Source organism: Pyrus communis, chromosome 13, assembly GCF_041283825.1.
Source record: "Pyrus communis isolate YQ-2024b chromosome 13, ASM4128382v1, whole genome shotgun sequence".
Taxonomy (NCBI): Eukaryota; Viridiplantae; Streptophyta; class Magnoliopsida; order Rosales; family Rosaceae; genus Pyrus; species Pyrus communis.
In genome coordinates, this window is record NC_142577.1 from 7255049 (window position 1) to 7264637 (window position 9589).

The 9589-nt window shown below is 39.0% G+C and overlaps 1 pseudogene across 1 annotated transcript in view; it reads right to left on the minus strand.

The window, feature by feature from the left end:
- LOC148691683 (protein ROOT HAIR DEFECTIVE 3 homolog 2-like) overlaps positions 1-8404 on the minus strand; it is a 41713-nt pseudogene extending 33309 nt beyond the window's left edge. Inside the window, exon 1 of the transcript XR_015955090.1 lies at positions 8196-8404. The product of XR_015955090.1 is annotated as a protein ROOT HAIR DEFECTIVE 3 homolog 2-like (transcript). The remainder of the gene's footprint in view (positions 1-8195) is intronic.
- Between the last annotated feature and the right edge of the window lie 1185 nt (positions 8405-9589).

Genomic DNA, 9589 nt, shown 5'->3' on the forward strand with positions numbered 1-9589 from the left:
CAACAACTCAAACTTGAATTGTATGAACGTTTAGGCACTCTTCTCCTCCTCTTTGTTGTAGCATAAGGTCTAAGGGATGTTGGTGTGTATTGTGTATGAATGGGAATGGTTGGGTAGTGTTTTGGAGGGATGGGGAGTGGTGGAAATGAAAGGGGGAATTGCTGGAATTGGAAGGAAGTGCACGGCAATGGATGAATGGATGTGTTTTTGTGTTGGTTTGAGGTGTATGAATGGAGGTGAGGAATGAATGAATTGTGTGATGGAATTGCATGGTTTTATAGGGAGAGAATGGGTGAGAATGTGAGAGAATGTGGCTGCAATGATGAAGGGAATGCATGTGAAAAACAGTTAGGTTGGTTGGTGGAAAGCTGGAATTGCATGTGGGAGTGCATGTGCACGCAAAGGGGAAGTTTTGGGTGATGGGTGCATGTGTTGGCTGATTTATTTGTTGGGAAAGCATGTGAGGGAAGGATTATGATGATGAATGCATGTGGAAGTGTGGCTGAAATGATGGAATGGGAAGCTAGAAATGCATGTGATGCAAGGCAATGAATGTGTTTTGGTGTTGGTATGGGAATTTCTGGTTCTAAGGCTTTGTTTGATTGGGCTAGGCCCTTTGTTTTATGTCCTAAAGTGCATACAAGGCTTCAATTTTGTCCAACACTTTGGCTCCAAGCATAAGCTATCCATTCTAAGCCCAATTTTGCTCCAAAATGCTCCAAAATGCACCTTATTGCTTCCTTAGCCATATGAACCTAGAAACACACGAAAATGGCATAAAGGACTAAAATAACTAAAGAAACACAACGTAAATGCACGAGAACAAGCCAATTAAGTCGCATAAATATGCTCCTATCAGGTTGTTGCAGCCGCTTCCCGTTCCCGAGTGGAAATGGGTAAATATTACCATGGATTTCGTGTACAAGCTCCCGCGTACACATAACGGTTTTGACGGCATTTGGGTGATCGTTGATCGACTCACTAAGTCCGGACATTTTATTCCAGTGAGAGAGAAGTATTCTTTGAGTCGTTTAGCGGAGTTGTTCATCTCAAAGGTGGTGAAGTATCATGGTGTCCCGGTGAGTATTGTCTCGGATTGTGATCCATGATTCACATCTAAGTTTTGGGTAGCTTTTCAGGAAGCTTTGGGTACGAGACTACTTTACAGTACGGCGTATCATCCTCAGACGGATGGACAGTCAGAGAGAACTATTCAGACTTTGGAGGATATGTTGCGAACTTCGGTGTTGCAGTTTGGTGATGCTTGGCACCAGTGGTTGGATTTGATGGAATTTGCCTATAATAATAGTTTTCATTCGAGTATTGGCATGGCGCCATTTGAGGCATTGTATGGTAGAGCTTGTCGCACACCGTTGTGTTGGTCAGAGGTTGGAGAAAAAGTCTTAGTGGGTCCGGAGATTGTTGAGGAGACTACTCAAAACGTCCAAGTAATCAAGTTTAACCTGAAAGCAGCCCAGGACAGGCAGAAGAGCTTAGCAGATCGACATGCTACGGACAGAGTGTACGAGGTCGGAGATTGGGTATTTCTGAAGCTTTCACTGTGGAGAGGTGTAGTGAGATTTGGGAAGAAAGGCAAGTTGAGTCCCAGGTACATCGGACCATACATGGTCACGGAGCGGGTTGGTGAGGTAGCTTACAGGTTGGAGTTGCCTCCAGAGCTAGCCAGGGTGCATAACGTTTTTCACGTGTCTATGCTCCGACATTATGTTGCTGATCCATCTCATGTAATACCTCCGCAACCTTTGGAGATTAACCCAGATTTGACGTATGACGAGGAACCAGTGACGATCATCGATTGAAAGGAGAAGGTTCTGAGAAACAAGACGGTTAGTTTAGTGAAAGTTTTGTGGAGGAATCATTCGGTCGAGGAAGCGACATGGGAGACAGAAGATCGGATGAGGGATTTGTATCCTAGATTGTTCTTTGGTCACTAGGGGTGGTTTTTGGTTGTTTTGAATTTCGGGACGAAATTCTATTAAGGTGGGTAGGTTGTGACATCCCGTCCCGAAATTATCTAAAACGTGCTTGGGAAATGACATTTTTACCCCTAGTTGTTTACGTTATGTTGTTTGGTTGTTTGTGTGGTGTTGGCAAGTGTTGGGCCACACACACACACACTGTCTCACTCTCCCTTTCCCTCTGTCATTTTCCCTGTCTCTCTCTCTCTCCCGAGTTCCCTTTCTTCTTCCTCTTCCTTCTGAAAACGTACGGACACACACAAACACACTCAAACCTTAGCAGATCGAAGGAACCAAGGACATTTTCGAGCTTGTGAGGCTCGTGCGAGTGCAACCATACCATTTTCAGGTGAGAACTCCGTTGTTTTCACGTCGATTCGACGATGTCAGTTTTGAGTACTATTCATGCAAGATTAACCTAGCTAGTTTTTGGGATTTTGAAGCTTGTAGTTGTGTTTGTGAGGTCCCAAGGAACCTCGGAGTGTATCGTTGGACGGAAGTGGACGTCAGAATAGCCTGGTTCGAGGTTGGCCGGTTTTGGAGTTTGTGGACAGGTATGATTTAGTAGTTTTTAGGCCTTAAAACTTGTAGGATCGTGTTCTACTAGTCCTAAGCTTTAATTTGGTGCAAGAATCATGAAAAACGGTTGAAAAATGAACGAGAAAACCCAAGTTGCAGGTTTTCCCAGTTTCCGGCGCCGGCGACGTCGCCGGAGATTGAACGGAGAAGGTGACGGAATATTCCTAACGCCGTTAATGGAATCTGTCAGTTTTGACGGAATATTCCTAACGGCGTCAGTTGACGCCGTCCGTGTGCACCGCACGTGCCTGCGCGTGGCCGGCGCGTGTAGCCGTGCCTTGGCCGGCGCGTGGCAGCGCGTGCGGCGGAGGAAAATTTTTCTAAAAATATGGTTGTGATCCTGAGGTTGTGTAGAGCACGTTGGTATATTCATTTGTCCATTTTGAGCAATGTATGAGAAGTTATTACGAAAGGAAGGTTATGTGCTTTATAATTAATGTTTTTATAGTTATTTCGCATATAGGTGATTCCTATCCCGAGGACGAGCGTGCGCACTCAAGACAGGGGGGCTACGACCCTTCCACATACCAGTGAGTGGGCTTTTGGTTTTCCGTTTATACCTATATACATTTATATTCCCAGAAAGTGTTAAAAAGGGTTATTTGTTTTATGCCATGCACCATATCCTTATTGTTTATGCATTATCATATGCATTAGTAGTGGCATACATATACATATTTATATTTGGTGCTGTGGAGGCCTAGGTAAGTGCCAGGTAAGCGTTGTTTAACATTTGCATTAAATAGTGATTAGAGGTGCTTAGAGAGCTCATAACCTGCACCCCCGGTGTTAGTGCTCCCGCCCAGAGTAGGGCACAGTCCTTCACGTGTCGTTCACCTCCCGCACCATACGCTCAGCTTGGATCCAAGTTAGGTGCACAGTCTTGTCGTACAGACCACTATAGGTGGTTCCGACTCGTAGGTGACCCGCGATTATTCGCACAGCCTTCACGTGATCGTAGCACTAGAGCGTTTATATGTATTACGCCCAGGCCTGTCGTACAGACCACTATAGGTGGTTCCGACTCGTGGGCAGGTTTAGTTATTGAGATTGAGATTTGAGCTCTAGATTCAGCCGTACAGGTCACTTTAGGTGACTCCGGCTGCGAGTCATATGTTATTGATGTGATTTATACCTGAGCACTTGCATATCTTTATGAGGCTTTAAGATGGCATACCTTTGAGCATGATTGGCATACTCTTGAGCATGATTGGCATATTTGTACATACGTATATATGTTTATGTTCTGGGAAGTATACAGGTTTTACGGCGAGGGGTTAGAATGTATTTTATGAAATGGTTTTCAAAGAGCTTTGTTTTTGCCCACTCACGCTTTTGTTTTGCGCCCCTCCAGGTTCTAGTAGCCAGCATTTTCGGTGGTTTTCCCAGAGGGCGTCCCGGCATTTCTGACAGACACTTATCGATGTAGGGTCACCTTCGGGTGTACTAATGTCGTATCATTTTCTTTGGATTGCTGTAGTCTTTATGCTCTGAATTCAGCGTCTCACTTCCGCACTGTGCACATGGCTACGTCACTTCCACGTGACGGCCAGCATGCCCTGATCTCGGTCGGGGTGTGTCAGAATATATACGAGTATTTGAGCTGTATTTTCCATATATATTGTGATCACTTATAATTACATGAATTTGTTCCAAATTAATTTCATTTAAAATGTTGCTTTTTTTTTTTATTTTTTTATATTTTAGAGTAATGTTAGGTAGATCAACTTTTTAGATCCAATTTATAAACTATGTCTCAGTGTCACTAATAAAAAATAAGGACTTTAATCAATATTAAACCCTATACTTAAATAATAAGTCAATCATCAACAATCATGTCATATCCCTAGATTTGATATTTGATGTGCTCTTTGAAGTTCTGCAAGCACATGAAATCGAATGAAGATTCTCTGTGGATCCTCTTTATGAGGATATCCTCTTCGGATTCTCTTTGTAAGGATCTCTGGGATCCGTGAATCGTGTCTGTTCATCATACATCGTGTGATCAGAAATCATTTTAAGTTTTATTATTCAAAATTGAACACAAATAATACCTAAAGAAAATTGACCACATAATGTATGATGAACGGATACGATTCACATATTTCCGAAATTCTCACAAAGAGGATTTAGAGAGGATTTGGATTCGATAAAATCAGCCTCATTTTTGTACGGCTACATTAATTATGGTTAGTGTCCATATATGGTGAAACGGGTGACCTGATATGTGACCACGTTAATAGTGTACGACAATTTAGCGTTTTAAATAGTGGGAATTATTTAGAAAAACGCCCATGAGTTTTTCTTCTGCTTTCCAAAAATAAGTGACCACGTTTATATGAGCAGACATATTTATGAGCAAAATGTCTGAAACTGCCAGCGCAAATAGGGCGATCCGTTTCTCGAATGTATTGTCATCCTGATTAAACCAAATTGCAGAGGAAGAAGTACGAAGAGTGAATATATACGAGGATTTGAGCTGTATTTGCCATATATATTGTGATCACTTATAATTACATGAATTTGTTCCAAATTAATTTCGTTTAAAATGTTGCTTTTTTTTATTTTTTTTATTTTAGAGTAATGTTAGGTATATCAACTTTTTAGATCCAATTTATAAACTATGTCTCAGTGTCACTAATAAAAAATAAGGACTTTAATCAATATTAAACCCTATACTTAAATAATAAGTCAATCATAAACAATCATGTCATATCCCTAGATTTGATATTTGATGTGCTCTTTGAAGTTCTGCAAGCACATGAAATCGAATGAAGATTCTCTGTGGATCCTCTTTATGAGGATATCCTCTACGGATTCTCTTTGTAAGGATCCTTGGGATCTGTAAATCGTGTCCGTTCATCATACATCGTGTGGTTAGAAATCATTTTAAGTTTTATTATTCAAAATTGAACACAAATAGTACCTAAAGAAAATTGACCACATAATGTACGATGAACGGATACGATTCACATATTTCCGAAATTCTCACAAAGAGGATTTAGAGAGGATTTGGATTCGATGAAATCAGCCTCATTTTTGTGCGGCTACATTAATTATGGTTAGTGTCCATATATGGTGAAACGGGTGACCTGATATGTGACCACGTTAATAGTGTACGACAATTTAGCGTTTTAAATAGTGGGAATTATTTAGAAAAATGCCCATGAGTTTTTCTTCTGCTTTCCAAAAATAACATTAGTATAAGGGTTTAAATTATTTTCAAAAAAATAAAAAGAGAAATTTTATTTGAACCCATATAATCTCTTTCTACATTCAACTTATTCTTTATACCCATATAGTTTTTAATTAAATTATCAATATCTCTTTAAACCCAATTTTACTACCTAAACTACCCTCACAAACCTAATATAATATGCAAATTTATCTTTACACCCATTTTAAAAATAAAAATCCAAAATCAGTGTTCTACAACTACTTTTCCACAACTCGTTGATTGAGAGTGTAATGTCCATACATATATGGAGTCGTGTTTGATGAATTGGTCAAACAAGCAATTTGGAATCGTGAAGTTATATGAGCAGACAAGATTAGATGAAGTAATGTTATGGTGTTCTTGTGCTTATTTGAGATTGAAATGTTAAAACAATATGCTTATTTCTCTTACAATAGAAATCGAGTTGGTTTTAATCCTTGTGTGCTTTATCTGAATTGCATTCCCATTGTTTTTATCCCATAGCCGCTTCATAAACAAATGCAGTAGCGTTTTTCAAATGCTTTAATCTCAAGTTTTTACCTTGGTTTTAAGATTAGGTGTATTGGGTGGTGGAATTGTAATCTGTAAATCCATATTCTTAGGCATCACTTGGGTTTTAGCCACAATAATTCAAATCTGCATGAATTATAGGACTCAAAATCATTTTATGCATACACATACACTAGTAATAATAATTAACTTAGGCCCTCAGTTGTCATTGGAACTGGAAGTGGGTATATTGATTAGTGGGTTTATTGATAAATTTTAGTTTGATTTCTGATTTCATCTTGTATTTGATGGTAATTATAGAATAGGGTAAAACTGACAATTCACATTTTAAATTTAAGTTGGGTGTAGAGTGAGGTTATATGGGTTCAAATAAAATTTCTCAAAAAAAAATCATTGTGTTAGTTTTTCCATCTAAAAACTGAGATGTCATGATAAATTTTCACCAAATGATAAATTTTAGGGAGTTTTACTGATAGGGGGTGGGTGGGAGAGAGAGGGGGTGGTGACAATCGGGTAGAGAGGGAGAAAAGGCTGGTTTCACATGAATCGTTTTTAATCTTATATATATTTTCTAAATTCGATTTTAATCGCTCATCAAAAGTCATATATATAGCCATGTGATTATGTGAAGATGGTAAAAGTATGGTGGGAAATAATGCCACAGAAGCACAGACCAGAACAGCAAGCATTGGATTACTGAATGTTTTTGTTTCCCATTTTGCAGAAACCCCAGCCATCAACCCTAAGCACATGACCAGCACTACCAGCCTAACCCAATACCACAAAGACGCTAACTTTCTTGGCGAAAAGGGCTCCGCCACCGCCCCAAACCCCTCCGCCCCCTTTCCTTTTAATTTTTATACTATGCTACAAAATTTATTTTCTTTATTTAATCCACATGGCATTACACAATTGGTTTTATCCTCACATGAATGCCACGTCAGCATCCTAACAGACTTTCTAATGGAAGTGGACGGCAAGGACAATTTTAATGACCAAGCCAATACATAAATGACTAAACTGAAGAGCTTGAAACATAAAAAACTACGCTGATGAGTTGCAAAAATATAAAGGCCATTTTTGATAGTCCGACTAAACATAAGAGTAATGCTAGAGAGACTAAAGTTGTAGATTAAATTTTGTAAACTAAATGACATGGAAGTTAATTATTGGATTATTATTTAAACGTTGATAAACGTGCTTATTTTTTATTAGTGACACATAATTTAGTTTGCAAATTTAATCTTCTTAACATTACTTTAAACATAAAGATGATTACCTCACCTCTCTCGCTGCTATCGCTACCCTCCAAATCCATGGCGATGGTGCAAGGCTCAATGTCGACACACTTGGCTATCCAAATGCCCTTCGTTGTTTGGCTCCTGAATATTTAATTAATTATACACAAATATTGATTACATATATATAAACTAGCATATGCTTACACACTTTGTGTGTATTAACACTTTTTATTTTTGTTTTTAAAATGGAAAATAGAGAGGCAAAGAGAGAACGTAGGTGGGAGTGGGAATGAGAGGATTTTGTTTTTTTATTTTTTAGTTTCTAATATTCGATATATCTTAACATCACCTGTAGTTGATGCTTCTATAAAAAACAGTAAAATATGGTTAAGTGAAATTACATTATACTCATCATTTTTTGAGAGAGAGAGAGAGAGAGAGTAGTGCACATATGAGTGATCATGTGGAAACAAAGCATGCATGCTAAATGCAAAGTCAAAACTAACTAACTTTCCGCGTTCTATTTTCATCTCCTGAAAGCCGGTGGCGAAAAGATGGTTCATCAAAGTGCTTTTCCCTGTGAGCCAAGCCAGCCAATTTCAGAAAACTATATATCATTTGTATTCAACAAATTAAAATTTAATTGATTGAAGTAAAAGGCTTTAGTACCTCCACTCTGAGGACCCATGATGGCAACAACAGCATAGGAGTTCCCGCACTTATCAAACTTAACTTTCTGTAAGAAGCTATTGAGCCCAGCAACATTGAATTCGTTGTTGCCACAGATGAGTTGTGTGGCGCAGATATCTTCCTTCATCATGACTTTGAGAGTCCAATCTAGCCTCTGAGAGAGAGAGAGAGAGAGAGATGATAGAAGCTGTAATAAACCTTGATTATCTATGATGCATGAATATGAAATTAGCAATTAGCATGGTTTACAGAGTTTACATACATATGTATATATATATAGGCTTACGTTACCCTTGCCAATTCTTAATTTGTTATGATTTAAATTCATAATTGATATCGTGAATAAATTTAATCTTTGTAGTTTGTATTGTTGCTAAAAAAGATTATGATTAAAAAGTTGGTAGTTTATTGTGTAATTTTTATTTTCGTTTAATTTTTTGGGATTTTTATATTGGGACCAACTGACGCTAAAATCTTGGATTCGCCAATTGATGCATATGCAAGACTAGCTCAACTCAAACCGATCTAATTAGACAAAATCGAAGACTAAGAGCATCTCCAAAGGAGATGTCAAATTTTAAACATAAAATTTGAATTTGACAGCCTATGTGGCATTTTGACATCTTTCAAAATTTTGCTCTCCACCTAGTATGTCAAATTAAATATTATTTTATTACACTATTTCTTTTTCTTTTATTTTATTAAACTATTATTTTATTACGCATTTTGACATCTTTCAAAACCCAATTTCTTCACTTCACACCTTCAGCCATGGAAGCTCTACAAGCTAGGGTTGGGCAAACGGATCCTGGACCCGCGGGTAGGGGCGGGTACCCGTTGTTTGGGGCGGGTAAGGGCCGGGTCCAAAATTTCTAAACACAAAATGGGGCGGGACGGTTCGGGTATACCATATTAGCGGGTCGGGGCGAATCTTGAAATAGAAGTGGACGGGCCCCCGGCCCGGCCCATTTCTAGAATGAATAATAGAAGAAAATCAAGAAATTGTTTCCTCCTGGTCCTCCCGAGTCCCGACTCCTCTCATTTCACAGTTCACTCAGACCCCTCTCCTCCTAACTATCTCCGATCGTCCTAGCTCCATACATCGCTACCCTCTGTCCACTGCCATCATCATCAGGCTTCGATCTTCTTTTCCTGACTCACTCTCTGGAAATCAGTTTCTCTTCCTCCGACGAACAACGAAGTCGAACAACTCGTGTACCCAGCAAGGTAAATATTTTCTTCTGCTTCCTTTCATTTGCTGCGATTTTCACATGGATCTTGCTTGTTTTTTGGTTGTGATTTGATTGAAATGGTCATCTGGGTCTGTTTTTATTTGATTTTTGGAGCTGGGTTTTTGTTCTTTTGGGATTTAG